Here is a 19997-nt window from a genome sequence, read left to right on the forward strand (position 1 = left end):
AGCCCCTTCTACAGGGTTCAGAGGGTGCCTTCCGGCCTCTAGATATGGGAGACTAAATTTCTATTTTGTAAAGCTACCCAGTTTGAGATGCTTTGTTATGGTGGCCCCAAGAAACTAATACAAGGTGGGGGGTGATTTTCAGCAGTTAAAAGGATCTGTGTCAGTGCCTGGTAAGAGGACATGTTCCAAAAATGAATGTTTCTCTCCTTCCTTCATAGTCCTTGGGGCCCTGCAATGTCGAGGAAGTGAGGCAAGGCCATTTGTAGTTTCCTTTTTTTTTTTTTTTAAAGTTTGTTTATTTTGAGAGAGAGCAGGGGCAGAGAGAGAGAATCCCAAGCAGGCTCCAGCACTGTCAGCACAGAGCCCAATGCGGGGTTTGAACTCATGAACCATGAGATCATGCCCTGAGCTGAAACTGAGATCAGATGCTTAACTGACTGAGTCACCCATGTGCCCCAAGGTGATGTGTACTGTATTTATTTATAAAATTTTAAAAATGTTTATTTATTTTTGAGAGAGAGATAAGAATGCAACGAGGGGAGGGGCAGAGACTGAGGGAGACACAGAATCTGAAGCAGGCTCCAGGCTCTCAGCCGTCAGCACAGATCTGGACATGGGGCTCAAACCAATGAACCAGGAGATCAGGACCTGAGCTGAAGTCAGACACTTAAGTGAATGAGCCACCCAGGTGCCCCAGGTGATGGGTACTTTAAATCACACACTCTAGAGGCACACTGTCTTGACCCATATTGTAGCCTCACTATGAAACCAGCTTTGTGATTTTGGGTGACTGGCTCGATCCTTCTTGCATCAGTTATGAGAAGAAGAGCTGTGCCTGACATTGCCTGGACGGATGTGTGCTGTCCCGATACTACGAGCAAAAAGCACAGTGTTGCTAAGGGCTGGCTTGGCACTCACAGCTGGACCCTGGTGTGCTCTCTGAGCATGAATGTCACAGAACATCAACACCGGAAAATGGCCTTCTGTGACTTGTAAAAGCAGCACAGAAAGGTGGTCACAGGGAGCTGGAGGGTGGCTGCCCTGGGGAGATGCTGTTTAAAGATACAAACTTTCAACTAGTAGGTAAATAAGTTCTGGAGAGGTAACACCCAGAATACTGATTACAGTCAACAATACTGCATTGCAAGCTTCAAAGTTGCTAAGAGACTAGATCTTTGTTCTCACCACAAAAAAGAAATGGTAATTATGGGATCCAGAGACAGAGGTGTTACCTAAGCCAGGTGGTTGTCACCCTGCAGTAAACAAATGTGTTAAACCAACAGGCACACCTTAAACTTACGAATGTTATATAGGTTAATCATATGTTGATAAGATAAATACATTAACAAAGAAAAGGGTCCTCTGTAACTACGATGGGTCAAGACAAAAACAAGGTCGCTTTGCAATCTTGGGTAAACACAGGGAGAACATAAGCATTGTCCAGACCACACACATGACCAAACGATTCCCTTTCCCGGCTACCACGAGGCTGATTTTCTACACCCCTCCCGGCTTCAGCCTTGGTTTGCTCTTCCCACCTTCTGGAGGAGACGAAGGCACATAATCACGGAATACCCCCACTTCCTGATGGTGGCCAATCCAGAGCAAAGCCCGGCTTCGCCGACCTCTCCCCCAAATCGCTCAGCGCGAGCCCACATCCGACTGCAGACGCCTCCCGCCACCCCTTTGCTGAGCTGCCTCGTGACCGCCCCCGGCGTGGGCGCTCCCTTGTCGCAAGGAGTCAGGAGGCCCGCCTTTCTCAGCCGCAGGTGGCTCCCAGCGGTCTTCGGTTCCTGCACACGGGGCACTTAGAGCAGTCGCTGGCTCGCGTCCAGGGCTGTGGAAGTGTCCGCCGGGATCGTGGCTGCGCGGTCTGGACGCTGGGGTCTATTCCCTTCTCTTCCAGTAACGGCACTCCCGACCGCCGCGCGCCGCCTCCGCTCCGCACCTCACGGTCACGTGCTTTGGTTTCCACCCTCAGGAGTAGACACGTGACTGAGGCCTGTCCAATCAGAGAGTCCCATCCCGTGGCTGCAGTGATTGGTTCAGGCAGAGCATGTGACACCAGGTGGTCCAATCAGAGCCAATCCGAGGAGTCAAGGGCGGGAGGGCGGCGCGGGGAAGGCGGCGGAGAGAGCTCCGTCTTTTTCCAGAAGACGCGGGAGCGGCGTGGTCTGCGGCTTCTCGGAGAGCCTGGGATCACAACCTGTGGAATGGAAGGTACCCCACGTCTTGGTCTTGGTCCCTTCCCCTGTAAAATGGGGAGCATGACGATTTCCTTTAAGAGCTAGTGCCACGTAGCGCTGGTTTCCTGAGTGTGCATATGGGTGATTATCTTGCTTTGGAAAAACGGCAAAACCAACTGGGAACGTTGTGTTTTGTTTTAAAACACAGTCAAGGGTAACTTGGAGTTGGTCAAGTGAGGGAGCCACACCGTAAGAATGTGTTCAATGTGTGCATTCACTGACCTTCGTCTCGCTCAGGAGGGAGACGTAATAACAGCCTCTCGCCAGCATCCTCACTGCCCTGCGACCAGGGGCGGCGGGTGCGGGGCACACAGGAGCCCCGAGCCCCGGGGAGGGCGAGCCTGTCGCGTTTGCTCTGTCCTTGCCGGCTGGCCATCCTCGAAGCCCAGCCCTACATTTCAGGCTTTTTCTTGGATCCTGGCAGTCACCATGGTCTGGGAGATGTCACCCACGTGGCCTCAGCCCCCAGGCATGGTCATCCAGAGGGGACAAATGCCTGACCTGTGAGAGCGGCCTGCTGGGGGACCAGGGAGAGAGCCCCGAGGTGTGGGAGGCAGGTGTTAGCTGAGGCGGGAAAGCAGAGTGGGCTGTGGGGTCACTTGCTAACTCTTCAGGCTGGTGTGAGTGACCCAACGTCAGCTTCTTCCTCTGCACGATGGGGATGAAGGAAGGGTCACTGTGAGGCTTGTCTGTGACACCCCTTTGGAGCACCCAGGATTGTGCTGGTGCAGCAGGTGCTCAGCCAGGGACAGCTCTGGCTCCGGCTGCAAATGGGTCCCTGCCCTTGTCATAAATGCCGGGTGATTAGTGCTTTTGTTGGTTGAAGCTGTGGGTAATCTATGGAGGGTTCCAGACATGCTTTTGCTTCTGGCTCCATTCCTCTGGCTAATTTGGAGAAGGTGTGTGGATATTGCTCCTCTGTGTATCTTACCCCTGTCCTCTGACCTGTCTTGGGAGTTGTGGACTCAACCATCCAAAGGGCCAGTGAGGAGCCAGGGCAGGCTAGGCCCTCAAGGCACCAGATGAGTGACCACAGGAGCAGGGAGGGCCAGGGCGGCTCATGGCCCTGGGAGGGGTGTGTGTGTGTGTGTGTCCCACCTGTACCGGCCTCTGCTTTCCTCTCCAGCTGCACCAGTGGCCCCTCCCCCTTATTCATGACATTCGAGCCACCTGGGCCTCTGCCGCCTGTAGAACATTCCAAACGTGCTGCTCTCCGCCCTCTGCTTTTGTAGCGTGGATTCTCCCTGCCTGGAACATTCTCCCTTTGGCTCTTCCCAGGACTCCTTCCTTCTCATTCTTCAGCTCTTGGCTCAAACGTCACCTCTTTCAAGATTTCCACAACCTCTGTTTAGTTCTGTTCTGCCTCCTGCCCTTCAGGGCACTTAGCACAAGTCCTAATTGGAGATGCGTTTGTGAGTGTCTGCCTCTCCCAGCAGGCAGGGGCCGTGCTAGGGTCTGCTTTCCGCGGCGTCCCCAGCACTGAGCACACAGCCGGGCACGTAGGAGACTTCCATCTGTGTGTCTGTGTATCCGTGTATGTGTTCATCTACGTATCTGTTTCTCTTAAGATGTGCAACCTGATTTGATCTACTTATCCGTTGTGAAATGATCACTAGATCACTACAGTCCCGTTAATTCACCTATCCATTGCCTCACATAGTGACGTTTTTGTGGGGGGTGGGGTGGGGTGGAGTAGGGTGAGGACACTTCAGATCTACTCCCAGCACATTTCTTTTTCTTTCTTTCTTTCTTTCTTTCTTTCTTTCTTTCTTTCTTTCTTTCTTTCTTTCTTTCTTTCTTTTAAATGTTTTATTTATTTCTAGGAGCGAGACAGAGAGTGTGAGCAGGGGAGGGTCAGGGAAAGAGGAAGTCACAGACTGAAACAGGCTCCAGGCTCTGAGCTGGCCGTCAGCACAGAGCCCGACGCGGGCTTGAACCCACGAACCGTGAGATCATGACCTAAGTGAAAGTCGGACGCTTAACCGACTAAGCCACCCAGGCGCCCCTACTCTCAGCACATTTCAAGGGGACCTTAGAGTATATTAACTATAGTCGTTGTGCTGTACACCAGATCTTTACAAGTTGCTCATTTTAAAACTAAGAGTTTGTACCTGTTGACCGACATCTTCCCATTTCCCCAGCCCCAGCACTTGACAGCTGCCATTCTACTCTCTGGTTCTGTAAGTAAGTTCAACTTTCTTTAGGTTGTATGTATAAATAAGATCGTACTGCATCCGGCTTACCTCCCTGAGCGGTATGTTCTCCAGGTTCACCCATGTTACTGCAAATGGCAGGATTTTCTTCTTTTTTATGGCTGAATAGTATTTTGCTGTAAATATACACATTGTCTTTATTGAAAACCCAGAGCTGGCAAACTGTGTACCGTGGGCTGGCTGGTTGTGTTTGTAAATAAAAGTTTTATTGGCACACAGCCACACCCATTTGTTTACAAATGGCTCGTAGCTGCTTTTGTGCCTGAAGGGCAGAGCTGGGTGATTGCACCAGAACCCATGTGGCTGGCAGAGCCTAAAATGTTTGGCCCTTGCAGAAAAAGTTTGGCGACCCTGGGCAGGGACTGCAGTTCTGTTTCCGGCTGGGGAAAGGGGTTCTTTTGTGCAGAGGATTTTGTGTGTGCGGCAGAAGGGACAGGGCCGTAACTGCTAATGTGACCCAGTGTGCCTCTCAAAGTGGGGTCCGTATGGCAGGACACAGCAGAGCTGAGTCCAGATTAGAGGTTCTCAATCTAGGGTGATTTTGCCGCCCGGGGCGTCTGGTAATGTTTGCAGACATTTTGGGTTGTCATGACTCAGGGAGGAGAGGTGCCACCGGCATCTATTGGACAGAGTCCAGGGATACTGCTAAGTCTCCCACAATGCACAGGATGGCCCCGACGACAAAGAAATATCTGGCCCCAAATGTCAATAGTGCCAAGGCAGATACCCTGGACAGTGGACAAGGGACACCTCTTGTGTTGTCACTTTTGCTCGATGGTAAAAGGTTTAAGACATCATATTCATATTATAACAAATGCAAATATGTTATGGAGGAGAAAGCAACATTTACATGACTTTTTAAACAAAAACCTGATACTTCCAAAAATGACGCTCTGGAAGTGGGCTGCTCTGGGCCTTGCTCCCTTGTTTCCCCACCTCCCGTGGCTGGGGGTGCTGGGAAGGCTGCTGTCTTAGAGGCGAGTTCCAAACCTGGAACACAGCGTAGGTGCCTTCCACACTCAGTGCTCTGTTCCTCTCCCCAGTCCCTGTCCTCGGGAATATTCTGTGGTTCCTCTGTATCACACAGTAATAGGAAGTCACATGATCTCTACAGACCAGGCAAGAGCTAAGCATTTTATAGGTGGTTTGTCCTTTATACAAAGTACCAGGAGTGCCCCTGGTACATTGATTTTTCTGCCTTTGAACTCAAAAAGTCCTCTGTGCTCCCTTTCTTCATCAAATAAACTCCTACTCATCCCTCAAAACCCAGTTCAGGAAAACCCTCCTCTGTCAAGTGGTTTAGAGCATGGGCCCTGAAACCTGCTACCAAGACTTAAATCCTCCTTGGCCTCTTACTTGCTTTGTGTTCTTGGGCAGATGGCTTTACTTCTGTCTGCAGTTTCCCTTACAGTGGTGTTTTGAGAGTTAAATGAGATAATATGTGTACGAGTGCTTGGAACAGTAGGTGGCACGTAAGAGCTGCCTAATAAATGTTGGGCGTTCTTTGACCTCCTTCCCTACGGGTGCTCCATCACACCTCATAGACCCTGGGCCTCAAAGGGCATTTTTGGGTTTGTTCGTAGGTGTTCATACGTGGTTGCGGAAAGAAATAATGTGATGTGGAGGTAGTATACAGTAGCCATGTTTTGTAGGAGTGCCCACTAAACCCTCAGCAAAAGTCCCGGCCTTAAACAAACTTCTCAGCCCCAGACAGGCTGATTGGGCACCACGGAGGACATTGTATCAAGGAGTTGGTGAGAGAGACGCACCATCTGCCCTGTGAGCCAGCTCCAGCACATCCGGTTAAACCTCTTAAACTAACTCTGCGTGGTTGTTCGGCGGTGGCCTGTGGCGTGCTGTTGAGAAAGCTTCTGAGGCTGGGTCTGGGTGCAGAGAAAAAGGGTGACTTTGTCCCCTGTCGCCATCCGCCACAGGTGATGCAGGAGAAATGGCATGTCTCTGCCGGTGCTTACTGTCTCTGGGTTGATGAGACTGCAGGCAGAGGTCCTTTTAGGGCCGGGCAGCCGGGCGATGGTACATGTAACCGCCGGGCAAAGCTGTCTTGTGTTCTCCCACTGACACTTGCTGAATACGTGTGGAGTACTCAGCTGCACCGGAAGTTGGTAAACACCACCAAGGCACAGGGCAGCGTGGTATGAAACTTGGGTTTTGGAGTCCAGCTCAGCTGGAAATACCAGTCCATTCGTGGTGCCACCTTGGGCAAAATTGCATGTCCTCTGTGACCCCCAGTGTCCTCATCGGATGGGAAGGGGGCATCATCAGGAGGAGTGGGTATGGGCAGGAGAAGGAAGCATGGGGCTCGGTGCTGGTGTTTTGCAGGAGCGCTGGCCTTTCTCGGCTGCACTCTGAAGCCACAAGCGCATTGCTTGAGCAACAGCCAAGTCTGCATCATAAAGCCTGAAAATCCTGTGAGCGATTTCCAAGCGGCGGTAATACCCAAGATCGCTCACAAGACTTCTCGCTCCACTTAAAATTTTTGCCTGAGTTATTCTTTTCTTTTTGCAAAAAGAAACAGAATAAAATGGGGAGAGGGGGAAAAAAAGAGATGCCACTTACCCACACTCTGCAGATGAATGTCCACAAATAGTTGGGCTGCAGGCATGGCCTTTAGTGAAGGACAGGGCGGGCTTGTTTCTGCCACGTGCTGCTGCTTTCACGGTCATCCCCAGGCAGAACTGGTTCCAGGCGAGATGCTGACACGGGCCGTGTCTGCGTGGCTGTGTGTGAAACATACAGATGCATCACACGGAGCAACCACTCAGCTCTGGAACCTGTGCTTTTAATGACCGAACTCCTGCCTGTTTTGCTAGCGAGGCTTGGTCACCGTGCCCTGCTCAGCGCTGCCATTGTTTTCGGTTCTCTGATGCTAACAGGGCTAACGGAGTGTCCCCACAACCCGGCCTCCTCCTACTTCCCTGGCCCCTGGCCCCCCCACCACACTTCTCTCCCTTACATGTGTCTGAGAGACTGTCTGTGGCATGGTTAGGAGCTCGGCAATTGTAAGTTATATTATCAGAGCCGCAAGACCAACACCCTGGGCGTCCGTAGCCCTGTATGTATCCTGTGTTGGCTGGGGGAACAGCGTCTGGAGCCCTGTTGATCTTTCTAGAAGGGATGAGAAGCCCCGAGATGGCAGGGTTGTGGACAGGCAGTCAGGGTGACAGCCGGCTGCAGAAATCAGCTCACTCTACAGCCGCGAAGCAGTGGTCACAGCTTTCCAGTGCTGAGGATGGCCTGCTTCCCCAAGCCGCACTGTGCACGGCAGCAGGTCAGGGCTAACCGGCCGTCGGGGACTCGTCCTGCTCGCCCAGAAGCCTCAGCCACCCCAGGCTGACTGCTGTGCGCCTGTGCTCCACGCACCTGGCCTCGGACATCCTCAGGACCTCCCAGCAGTAAAGAAACTTCATCACGCCTTGGGGAGTTGGGGCAGGGGGTGTTGGGCGAGTGTGCAGAGCAGCCAGGGTGCAGGGCAGCGGACAGCAGATCTGGAGACTGACTCCAAGCAGCTTAACACTCTCTAGCCTCAGCATTCTCATCGGCAAAATGGGATCACAGACGCTGACTCTGAGAGGCCAGGCACGTAGAGGGCAGGAGCTCGGCGTGTCTGAACTTGGACTGTGGCTCGGCCGGTGCCTTCCTGGAAAAGTTACTTCATCTCTTTGGTCCTCAGGTTGCTTTTCTGCGATGAGAGAGATGACGATGGCATAGATCTCATAGAGTTAGTGTACAAGGTAAAACAGAATAACGTGTGCAGAGTGCCTAGCCTGTGACACAGCAAACTGAAGGTTTGGTCCTGTTACTTGTGGACTCGGTCGTTAGGGTTGCAGGTGCTTTGTGGGAGCTGGAGACACAGAAAGGCCACTAACAATTGAGTGGATGTTTGCAGAGTTGTTGGGGCAGTTAGCTGAGATGATGCATGTGAAGAACCCAGCTCCTGTGCTCAGGAAGCCCTCACTCACTGTCACCTGCTGACAGTCTAACGGTAACAGAGAGCTCCCCTTTCTGTGGCTGGTACTGTGCACCAGGCATTGCTCTGAGCACTTTATGGATGCTGATTAATTTAATTCTGTGGCATAGGAGGTGTGTATCACTATTATTCCCATTTCACGGATGAGGAGACCGAGTCGCCCGGTGGTGAAGGACCTTGTGAGGGTTATACAGATATTGAAGGGTGGCGCCGGGCACAGGAACCCGCTCCCCCAGAGATGGATTCCCGGGATGGTAGGCTGCGCTGCTGATGTGCATTTCTGTGTCTCCCCTCCCATCTGCTGCCCACAAGACCATGCTGCCCTTGAGGCCGCGGCCCTGAGAGCCACCTGCCCCAGTCCAGCTCCATCCCTGACTCCGTTCAGGAAAACTCAACTTGACTCAGCTCACCTCAGCAGAGCACATGCCCCAGGGGATCTTAGGCCAGATGTGAGTGACTCCAAGGAACGCTGTAAGATCTGGAGGCCATCTCCACCTGTGTCCGTTCCCGTGGAATCTTATGTCCCCCATTCACATAGAATAACACTGAGACATTATGGGCACAGAGCAGTGTATGGTTTTGAAATCCTTTTACATTTGAGCTTATTTATAACATGTTTGCTAAGCCAAGCCAGCTCAGAAGTAGAGGAAAAAGAGGAGATTATAGAGAGGGAAGTTACTAATTCATGCTATTAATGGGGCATCTACTGTGTGCTACGTACCACGCTAGGTGTTTAGCAAGCATGATCTCATTTAACCTGGCAACTCAGGGAATAAGATTATTCTGTTTTGTTTTGTTTTTTGTTTTTTTTTCTTTTTAAAGATGAGGTATCTGAGGTGTGGATAGGCTGATAAATTTTCCAAGTCACAAAGCTGGTAGGAGGCTGAGTGGTCTCTGAAGGCTGTGTCCGCCCGGAGCTCCACCCTGCCTCCACGGGCTGGGTGTCATTCAGGGAAACCACAAAGAAATTGGGGTGCAGCGGGAGAAGGGAGGACCAGAGGTGTGTCCTTCCATTTCCAAGGCCTAGAGGAGCTGTAAGCTCTGGGCCAGAGGGAAGCAGGTTTCCGCTTTCTGGACTTGCTGCGATTTCACGCCTTCCCCAAACAACAATTCTTGCTGAGCTGACGTGATGCTCGCGACATTCTCTTCACACTGCAGCCATCCTAGGGTTTGGGTTGGAAGGAGGCCACAGACCAGCACGTCAAGCTCCTTGCCTTGGGTGGTGCAGGCTGTGGCCACCAGAGGGGACCCCTCGGGACCAGGTGGCTGAGAGGCCAGAGCTCAGGCCTCCACTCAGCGTTTGCTGGGGTTAATGAAATCAAAGCTTTAGAAGGAAGGAGAATTGAGATTTGGCTTTTAAAAATGAACGTCAATCACATTATTGATTCTTTCTTCTTTTTTTGTTTCCTTTTTGTCTTGGGGGTCCCCGGAGTGTGCTTGCTGTGGGCTTCACGTATGATAAAAATCTTGGTAATTAAAATGCCAACTTAGACCACAAAGGAGAGCTCGCTGTGGAAAGCGGTAGAGTCTATCGAGCGAGCCCAGAAATGGTCTGCTGCTGGCTTTGAGTTCCTCCCGCTTCAAAGGGCGGCGGCTTCTGCTGAGGATGGAGGCTCCAAGGCCGTTTTTCTTTTCTTTTGTCTGGGTCCAAGTCCACATTTTTCATTTGCTTGGAGACGTTAGCTCTGGGAGGTGGCTTGGCTCAGTGGAACAGCTGCTTCAAACAGCTGCTTAGAATCCCTCGCTTACCATTGTCCGAGCATGTGATCTTGACCATGGTTCTTAACCTTGCTGAGCCTCAGTTCCCTCTTTCATTAAATCAGGATGGGGACACCCTACCTGCTGGATGTTAGGGCCTGCATCGCTCAGCAGTTGACAACCTAGTATTATTTTTGGGGTGGTCATCTTAATAGCAATAGAACAGCTTGATGGGGAAAGAACAGACTTTTTCCCCCTGGGAGATATTAGTAAGTTACCTCTCAGCTCTTAAATTGTGAAACATCTTCCCACCCTCCCCCCATCGGGTCATCAAACAACGTGATGGAAGCTGCAGACCTCACAGGGCCTGACCAGGTGTCAGATTCGTCAGCCTCCTGCTGTTCTGAAGTGTTAGGGTTCCTGCAGCTCTTGGCTCATGGGCTTTCTCTCCGGCCAAGCCAACGGTCTTCCCCTGGTTTCTGTTCCTGCATGCAGCTGTTCTCATCCTGCACAGAAGTCAGAGAGGGAGAGGAGGCCTGTGCTGCAGTGAGGCAGAGCTGGTGTGCCCCCAGCTCCCAGACCCGCCTGTGGACTCTGAGCGCCCATTTCCTCAGCGGTACGATGAGGCACAATAGTCCTGCCTTCCCCACAGCTATGTCATAGGAGGAAGTGAAGTGCATATCAGATAAGCACTTAGCTGAAGGCATATATGTTAGGTGTTTTTATGTCTGCCTTTTTTTTTTTTTTTTTTTAAACAAGAAGTTATTTCAGGGGCACCTGGGTGGCTTAGTCGGTTAAGTGTCCGACTTTCGCTTAGGTCATGATCTCACGGTTCGTGGGTTCGAGCCCCGCGTCGGGCTCTGGGCTGACTGCCAGCTCAGAGCCTGGAGCCTGTTTCAGTCTGTGACTCCCTCTCTCTCTGACCCTCCCCCGCTCACGCTGTCTCTCTCTCCTAGAAATAAATAAAAATATTTAAAAAAAAAATTAAAAAAAAGTTATTTCCAACTGTTTGTTCTCCCATCTTACTAAAATCTTCTCAGATAGAACACAAAGAGATCCATCAAAGAATGCTCAGAGTCAAACGCATCACTCTGCATTTGTCTCGATAGTCAAAGGGCCAACAGGACCTCACTCTGCCATCTTCCTCATCGGATAAGGAAGATTTAAGAGGGCCAACGCTTTCCGACAGGATGGCGGGTATCAGTCTGAGAAATCAGCAGAGGGTGGATGTCAGAACCTCCGTGGCTTGGTTTTTAAGACCTTCCATGATCTGGCCCTCACCTGCCTTTTGGCCTCCTTGCCCTCTGCTCGCCCTCATTGGCACACAAGGTGACTGCGGTATATAGGGTCACACTTTCCCACATTCTCTGTGTTGTGGCTTCTCCCCAGAATGTCCTTCGTCTTTGCATTCGTAGATCCAAATAAATCCGTCCCACCTTCTTTGTGTTTTCCCTGGCCTTCCCACACAGAGGGGACATCTGTTACATTGCCCTTGCTGAGTCTTTCTTCTTTTGGAAACATCACTCCTCCAGAGAGTGAGCTGGGCATTGACCCCCATCTCCAGCTTACCAGAAGGGGCCCAGTCAGATCATTCCATTCCCGTGGCAGCAGGAAGGGGGAAGGAAGGAAAGAGGGAAGGGGGCTTTTCTCCCTCAACTCCTTGTAAAGAACCAGAATTCCTCCCCTCCCCCATCCCTGCCCCACAGCTGTTTGCATCTAATTGGCCAGAATGGAGTCATGTGGCCACACCTGGCAAGGGAGTCTGGGAAATGTAGTCTTCTAGCTGAGTGTCGAATCTAGGTGTTGATACTGGCCAATAAGGGGAAATCAAAGAGTCACCTGCAGCTTTACCACTTTCCCCACAAGTTTACCCACCACACAGCCAGCCGGAGTAGTGGCGAAGATTGGGGAGTCAGTTTAAAATAATTTGGGAACCAAGCGCTGGACTTCAAGGTTGATACTCTGCTTTCCTCTTCCAGCCCTGTTTGGACACTGGAAGTCAGCACGGCCTGGGGGAGAGCCTTCAGGAGTAGGTGACTTGGCTTGGATTCTTCCTTTTGCTGGGCATGACCTCAGGCATGCTCACAGCAGAGGGATGAACGGTGGCCTCTCTGGTTCTTTCCATCCTTCAGAGATTCCGATGGAAGTGTCCCTGCCTGTCCTGGTTCCAAGTTTCTGTTGTCCCTAAGCTTCTTACCATTGTCTTTGCCTCCCTCTTATAAATGTTTAAAAATACTCACTTGACGCACAGTGGGATTATAGACTCTCTCATTTCCGAAATGAAAAGCAGCTTATGCATTATTCAAGAAAAATATTGTATTATTGAACAAAGGATGCGTGCGTTCATACCTTATTATGCATGCCAGCCTTTGCTATCTTATTAGTAGATGTGTTCTGTGAGGATTTTACTGATGGGGTTTGTAAACAAAGGCAGAGATCAAACATTAGTGTGTTTCAATAGCAAGATTAAGAGATGATCATAAAGTCATCAGTTGGCAAGCTTGGGAGGCTATCTGGTCCACCCAGTGCCTGGACTCCTCCCTGTGCCTACCACCTAGAAGTTCACCCTTGGCTGAAACTCTGCCAGTGATAGGAAGCTTGCCATTTCGATCTTTGTGGAGTTTGTGAGGATGTTTTTATCTCGCATTGGGCTGAAATCTCTCTTCCTGTGGCCCCTACTTCCTTTCTACACCGGACATTCTGTTCCCATTTCTCCATGACAGCTCTTATGTGAAGACGACAATTATCATCACCCACCCAAGTCCTCTGAAAGACTAAATATCCCCCGATTCTTCAGCAACTGGCCATTGCAAAAAATGAGAGTCAACTGGACCTACCAAATATTCAAGGAGCCTCTTTATGTTCTAAGCACGTTGATAAGTCTGTTTATAGCTTCCAGCAAGGATCAAAATTCATGCCCGCTCCACATCTCTCCAGCCCTGTCCCCCAGTGCTCTCCCCTCACCCTCATTCTTCAGCCTCCCTGGCTTTCTAGTCCTCTAGCACACCGAGCTTATCCTTGCTCAGGGCCTTTGCACATGCCCTCTTTACTGCCTGGGGAGTGTTCCCAAGGTCTTCATATCTGCTGCCCACTTCTCATCATGCAGCTGTCAACTTTAAGGACATCTACTCCCAAAAGCCTCCTTGGATTTCTGTCTAAACCAGAATCTCTGTCCTGTTTCTGCCCCATCACTCTCTACCCTGTCACCCTGTTTTATTTTTCTGCAGCACCTTGCATTAAATCCATCTATTCAGCAAATTTTTACTGAGCACCTACTATGTGCTTGTGATTGCTGGGTAGCTGAGCTACATTGAAGTACATAACAATGATTCTTGCCTTCACGGAGCTTACGTTATCTCAGGAGAGACAGAAAATACACAGTAAACATGGATGATCATTTCATCATTTCAGAGAAGCGATTTGAGCAAGGGCAATTTTGGGACAAGAAATAATGTTTTTCATTTGCTTATGTATTTATTGTTTGTCTCTTCTCCCTAGAACGTAAGGTCTATGAGGGTAGGGGCTTTGTCTTATTTCTATCTGAACCCAGTGTCTGGCACATTGTCAGCACTCAGTGGATTTTTGGCTTCCAGGAATTGACATTCATGGCTGTCGAGTGCCTATTTGACAAGAGGTTGTGGCAGAGATTTTTGTCAAGGTATAACCTAAAATCCATGCTGTTATTATTTGTCTCCTCCATTTCTCCCTGTGAATTTCGTTCTTTTTAGATCTTACCTCTCTCCTTCCTTTCCTATCTTTCCCATAGAATGGCAAGAAGAGAGGATTTATATCCACGTGCAGCTAGCACATCTCACGCTATGGCTAGACAGAGCAAAGGCTAGCATTCCCATTTTGCAGATGAAGAAACTGAGGCTCAGGTCATGCAGGTTTGAGGGTAGAGTGTGGACTTGAACCAGAGTCCTTTCCACCAACAGGCAGACCAGCAGGAAGCCCACCCTCTCTGGCTTTCCTGCACCATCCCCAGTCCAGAGCTCCCGTGAGCAGGCACAGATGATGGGCTGTCTGTGAAGGCTCTTAGGAGAGTGGGCTCTTCACTGCCTACTCCAGGTGGAGCACTGAGATGGAATTTTCCGGAGAGTGAACGTGCTGCTTCACAGCTCCCTCTGAACCAGTGCGGTCAGGGCAGATCCCGCTCTGCCTGACAGAGCCTCTTAAACAGATCCAAATAAGTAAGGAGGAAGCTTTGAATAATTGGCTTTTGTGTCTCAAAGCCAGTTGTTATCAAGGCGAATCCTTCATTCCGCCTCTTTCATTACCTTTAACTAAATTGTCTTTGGGTCTCAGCAAAAAGATTAACTCTTTTGCTTTCAGATGTTTTCAAGAAGACACTCCCTTCCCTTTCTACAGAAGTTTAGGATTTACACATTCCTTTCATACAGACAACATCTATGATTTCAGTCCAGCCAGTAGAAACCACCCCGTGATGTGGGAAGGCACTTTTAAGGCTGGGAATCATGGATGTATGCATACATTTTTTAGTAACAGAAAGCTTCTTTCCAGTGGGCGGAAAAATAAAGGGTATTTACTGGTATAGACCAGAAATGTCCAAAGGAAGTATCAATTTTGGGTATAGTGGGATCATTACTATGGCTTAATTTCTCTGTGATTTTTTTGTTTGTTTTTAGTTATTTTGCAAGTCAGATTCATTCTCAAGCTGGCTCTTTCATGACTGCCCTGTGGATACAACAAGCTTCATGCTTTCTCATCTGCATCCTTGGGGCAGAAAGAGTACTGCTGATTCCACGTTCCACGCAAGAGGCTGGAGGTTCAGCTCCCTTGCCCCTGTGTGTGCCCACCCCAAACTGGGGACCATGGCGGGGGACTGACAGATGCTGGTTGGCTTCAGCCAGTCAGAACGCCCTCCCATTTTAGGGCTGGGAGTCAGTTTTGCCCAAGGCATATTGGTGCTGTCAGGGGAAGGGGGGAGGCTGCAGATGCTGGACAGGGAGCCAGCACTTCTGTATGACTGAGGCACGTTAGGGTAGGAAGGGCTGAGGCGTCAGTGATATCTTCAGGGGCATTCGGTGACTCAGTAGTAGAGTGGGAATCGGAAGCCAGACTCACATCCTTTTGTAGTCACAGATCTGTCCAAACAGCAGGTCCTCCCTCATCCTTTGCCAGTGCCGAGTTTGTAATCTTCCTCTCGTTCGCAGGCTGGGCAGTGAGCAGAGTAGGGTATTAGGCGTGAGGGAAGGCACCAGAAACCCCAGTAATTACCTTCTCTGGTCTTTCAGCCATCAACAGACAGCCACTGGGCTGGGAACACTGGCTGGCCTGGACCATCTGGAAACCTGTCTTTTAATCAAGCAGCTTTTAGTTGCAAGTAATAGTAACTGATTCGAGCCAGGCTGAGAAAAGAAAGGAGGGGCTTTATTCTAAATATAGGATTCTCCATCTCATCCCCTGTTCTCCTGTAGGCTACGACATCATCGTGGATGACAAAGAGTTTAATAACAGTACATACGTTGGTGTGGACAGTTGATTGGCCCTCAAGGCTTTCAGTAGCTCACAGTGGTCTTTCAGGGTGATACTCTGTTCTTGTCATTATATCTGGGTTTAGGCGACTTCAGCTAAAACCTAACTCCATTTACATATGCTCCAGCTAGCTCATTTAGGCATAATTAGATGGATGTGCTCAAGAAAAGAGGAGAGCCTGAGTAGTTTCTCAGGAAATGCAGGTGAGGACAAATCAGAAATCGGGATGGTGGCGTCTGCTCACCTCCTTATCCGGCTCGGAGCCTCTGTCGCAGAGGCCTCAACGGTGCCACTTTGTTTCGCGCTTGTGTCCTGCTTCTGGTCCTACCGGTGGGAGCCAGAGACTGCCCCGGGCTGCCAGGAGGCGTGCCGCTTTATAAAGTTTCCTCCACTCACTCCTGCAGCATGTGGGAGCGTGGACAATTTCTTGGCTGTTCAGATATTCAAACGGTGTCAAGTCAGGATGAGGTGTCTTCTTCTCCATGTCCATATGAAGACACTGGATGGCCCTCTTTTGGGGATGGTACAAGAGTTGCCTTCTTGTACATCCAGATTAAATAAATTTTGAATGAACCCTTCCCGTTCATGGACTTCATAATTTCCTCCTCCTCCCGGAAGGATCCCAGTGCTGAGATGACCCCATGAGGAAGCAGGTGCCTTCTCCCCAGGATGGATTAATTCTTCCTTTGCTTCCCTGTGAATTCTCTAGAGTTTCTTTGCTCCACCTGCACAGCATCAGCATTAGTTAAGAGCTTGCTGGAAATGTAGACTCTTAAACCCCATCCCAGACCTTGAAGCAGAATCTGAATTTTAGTAATATTTTGTATGTTGCTCACATGCACATGGAACTTCAAGATGCACTGCTGTAGAAAATGCATCTCTATCACGTGCAGTCTTTTTTTGCAATCGTTGGATTGCTTACCTGTGTCCAAGAGGTCATGTCTTACCTGCGATGGTCATGTCTCTTCGCCAGCATATCCCCATCTCCTGTGGAGAAGCTGGTATCTAGGGGATATTCAGTAGCGATTGGATGGATGAATAAATCAAGGTTCACTGCCTGTCAGGTCACTTGCCCTAGTGGAAGAAGGAAAGGGACAGATGGGGTAACTCTGGGGGTGTGTCCTACCCTGTCTCCCAGAGAGAGCCCCTTTTGGGATGGAGCCCCAGTTGCCCACAATGTGACCTACTCAAAATACACCCTGTATTGGCCCCCTTCCCTTCCCTGACTGACTTCCCTCTGGTCCTTCTCGGGCTCTCCTTACAAATGTATGGCATTCAAACCCTTGCCTTAGAATCTTCTGAGAAACCAACTCTAAGACAGCATCCACTGCAGCCACAGGTTCTGATCACCTGATGTGATAGGCACCTGTGTGCATGGTCGCATTTACGCTGTGCAGCAGCCCTGGGAGGTAGGTCCCGCTCATTCTCCGTACGAAGAAAATGTGGCTCAGGCAGGCAGAGAACTGTGCTAAGTTCCCCAACTGGTAATGGGTCCAGCCAGGGTTTGTGCCTATTTATGTCTGCTGTGAAGCCTTGTGGTCTTGCCACACTCCCCTCCCAACACTGCGTGGATTGTCATCTGAGCTCATGGATGTGACGGTGCTTGGTGAAGATCACCAGCTCAGTTGTCGTCACTGTGTTTCTACAATGGGCTGGCTTTGTGGGAATCTTTCCTCCAAGTGATTAGGACAAGTCAGCCAGGGCTTGAGTTACAAGGGGTGTGACACGGATTCTTTGGAGGGTCCATGTCAGGGACCCAGGGACCAGAGGAAAATGGGGAAGTGTGACGTCTAGGGCCAGGGGAGAGCTTGTTGCTAGAACAGGATGAGGCTGGATAGACTCAGGAGTCAGCTGTGGGGGAGCAGGAATGACCTGGGTCCCTCTGTGGACACAGTCCATGTACGGTGCTCAGGTGCTGTGCACAGCTGAGGACTCCAACCGACAAGAGTGGAAGCAGGAAGCAGGATTTTGTGCCGTCCGCGGCAGTCAGAGTCGAGTGCCTGGTATAAATAGACTCTCCATGGTGGACTGGCACACAGCTTTTATCTCCCCTGTCAGCTCTGGGGGATTGAGAGTGGTTTCCTGGGGCCCCGTGCGGAGGGCAGTTCTGAGGCTGCTTCTCACCTCAGAGTGAAAGAAGGGCGCGAATGGTGAGTGATGGCTGCCAGGGGCACAGGCGTGGAGTGCTGGTGCACGTGCTACATGGAGGGACAGGCTGGGCTCCAGCATGAGTCAGAAGGATCCCTCTGCTCAGAACTGGCGCAACGTTTGCATTTCAAGTAGGCTTCCACTTTTAAAAGGGACGGTTTCCCCTTGAAAAGAGTTTATCTTTAATTTGAACATATGTGGCTAAACCCAGGCAATATGCAGAATTAGAGCTTGATTGTAATTCCCAAGGGGCAAGGAAGGGGAAAATTCAGCGCACCATTTACTGAGTAGGACTCACATAGAAGAGGAACCTGTGTGCACTGATGCATGGAGTGGCTTCCTTCCTCCATCCCTCTCCTCCTCTCCCCTCCCCTCCATTCTCTTCTCTTCCCATCCCAAACATTCCCATCCCATCCCTTCCTGTCCCTTCTTTCCCCCTCATGGTGCCCTCTGTGTTGGGTGGGCTTTGGTGCTGTTGAGTCTTATCACAACCTTTTCTGAGTCTGTGACCTGCCGCATCAGACACTCTGGCTTCTTCGTCTCGCCTAAGCAGCAGGGACAAGTCCTGACTGTTGGAGTTTTGCTTTCTCAACTTACTGGCTTTGGGGGAGGGAGGCAAAGCACCCCTTACAGGTCACGGCGTATGGTGCCTCTGCCTGTGAGGAATGCTGAGCAGGAACTATAAATAATGCACCACTTTTGCCCTTGAGTTTGGAGCTCCTGTAGAATCTGCCGTGTCATGTAACTTACTAAGGCTCTGTGTAGACCTGCGTGGTGGTAGTGGTGGTGGGGTGTTCAGGCTCATGTGTAGTGTAACCAGGACTGGTGCCCTTGACTTCAAAGTGCCTTTGGGAACCAAGGTGAAGCCACATGGAATGGTGTTGTCATGAATTCACATTGGGACAGTTTCTGTTCATATTTAATTAATAATTGTCAGGTTAAGTGGTTTCACAGTGTACTCCACACTGAGGCTCCGGGATAGGAAGTGGCTTTTCTGAAACGAGCCTCGCACCCAGCAGATCACTGGGGAAGATAACTGCTCTCCTGGTGCAGAAGGAAGGTTTGGAAGCTCAGTTAGATGGAGTATTTTGCCAGAGAAGAAGGATGGGAAGCTGATGCCTTTGGTTGGCAGTAGATGCCTCCCTCGAGAGAGAGGGCTGAGCTGAGGCTAGGATGGGTGGGCAGAGATGCCAAGGTTGATAAAAACGTCTGCCTTGGGCAGAGCTGGGGAGGAACCAGGAGATGCACATATGTGCCACCCCTTCTCCAAGAGGAAGTTGTCTCAAAAAATGGGGCACGTGGGACAGACACCAACTGTCCTGGAAGTGAAAAAGAATTGGACAGGGTCCACCCGGACCACCCGTTACCGGAGGGACAGTTTTGATTTAGACGTTGGCAGTCTCCGGGGAGAGCCAGCCTCTTCATCCTGCACTGTTTCCTAAGTCGATGAGCCAAAAGTATTGTTTAAGGCCTCATGCAAATGAGGTTTTCAGGCAGAGGAGAGACAAGAGGGAGGAAAGCAAATGCCTCCTTTTGGCACGGGGCACTGACTAGCAGAACCGTGAAGGAAATTGCCTTGTGGAACCACCTCAGAAATAGTGTCGTGCTTTTCCTTGGGATTTCCATCCCTTCTAAAGCAGCGCAGTGGAGAGAGTTCGCTCAGCTGTGGGCACGGATTGAAATCCTGACTGCAACGTCTGGTGCCCGAGTCACCTTGGACAGGTCACTTGAACTTTCAGAGTCTAATTTTCTTCATGTGTAAATTAAGATTAAAACCATAAGGCTCATTTAATTGACACAATTTGGCCAAAAGTAGAAAATGGATGCCTTCCATGTGGAATCAACAAGGGTGGACACAGCTAGCACAGTGGCAGGCACACAGGACGTGTCTGGATCACAAAGGGAGCGCATCTGACTCAGGGTCAGACCACCCTGCTTTTGCCTCCTCTTTTGCTCATACCCTTGAGGTCCTGGATCCCTTCTTCTCAGAGGTCCCACCTCCCAGAATGTCTCTAGAAGAAAGAAAAAGTGCTTCCGGTCTTGGTGGATTTGGTCATTTTATCAAGAGGCCTTGCAGGAAACAGCAGCGTGGCGGTTTAAGCTTCTCTCGTGGGTGATGTTTGGGCCTGGTTGTCTGCATCGGCAGATCCCCTTGGTTGTGAACGTCCTGGGTGTTGAGTTTTAGCCCCTTGATTTTCTTTAGCAGGG

The 19997-nt window shown here is 50.4% G+C and overlaps 1 long non-coding RNA gene across 1 annotated transcript in view; it reads left to right on the top strand.

The window, feature by feature from the left end:
• Positions 1–2153: 2153 nt before the first annotated feature.
• The window catches only part of LOC144239310 (uncharacterized), a 36357-nt gene continuing 18513 nt past the window's right edge, over positions 2154–19997 (top strand). Inside the window, exon 1 of the long non-coding RNA XR_013337381.1 lies at positions 2154–2220. This is a non-coding gene — a long non-coding RNA (uncharacterized LOC144239310). The remainder of the gene's footprint in view (positions 2221–19997) is intronic.

The sequence above is a fragment of the Crocuta crocuta genome, unplaced genomic scaffold (genome assembly GCF_008692635.1).
Source record: "Crocuta crocuta isolate KB4526 unplaced genomic scaffold, BGI_CrCroc_1.0 scaffold16, whole genome shotgun sequence".
Taxonomy (NCBI): Eukaryota; Metazoa; Chordata; class Mammalia; order Carnivora; family Hyaenidae; genus Crocuta; species Crocuta crocuta.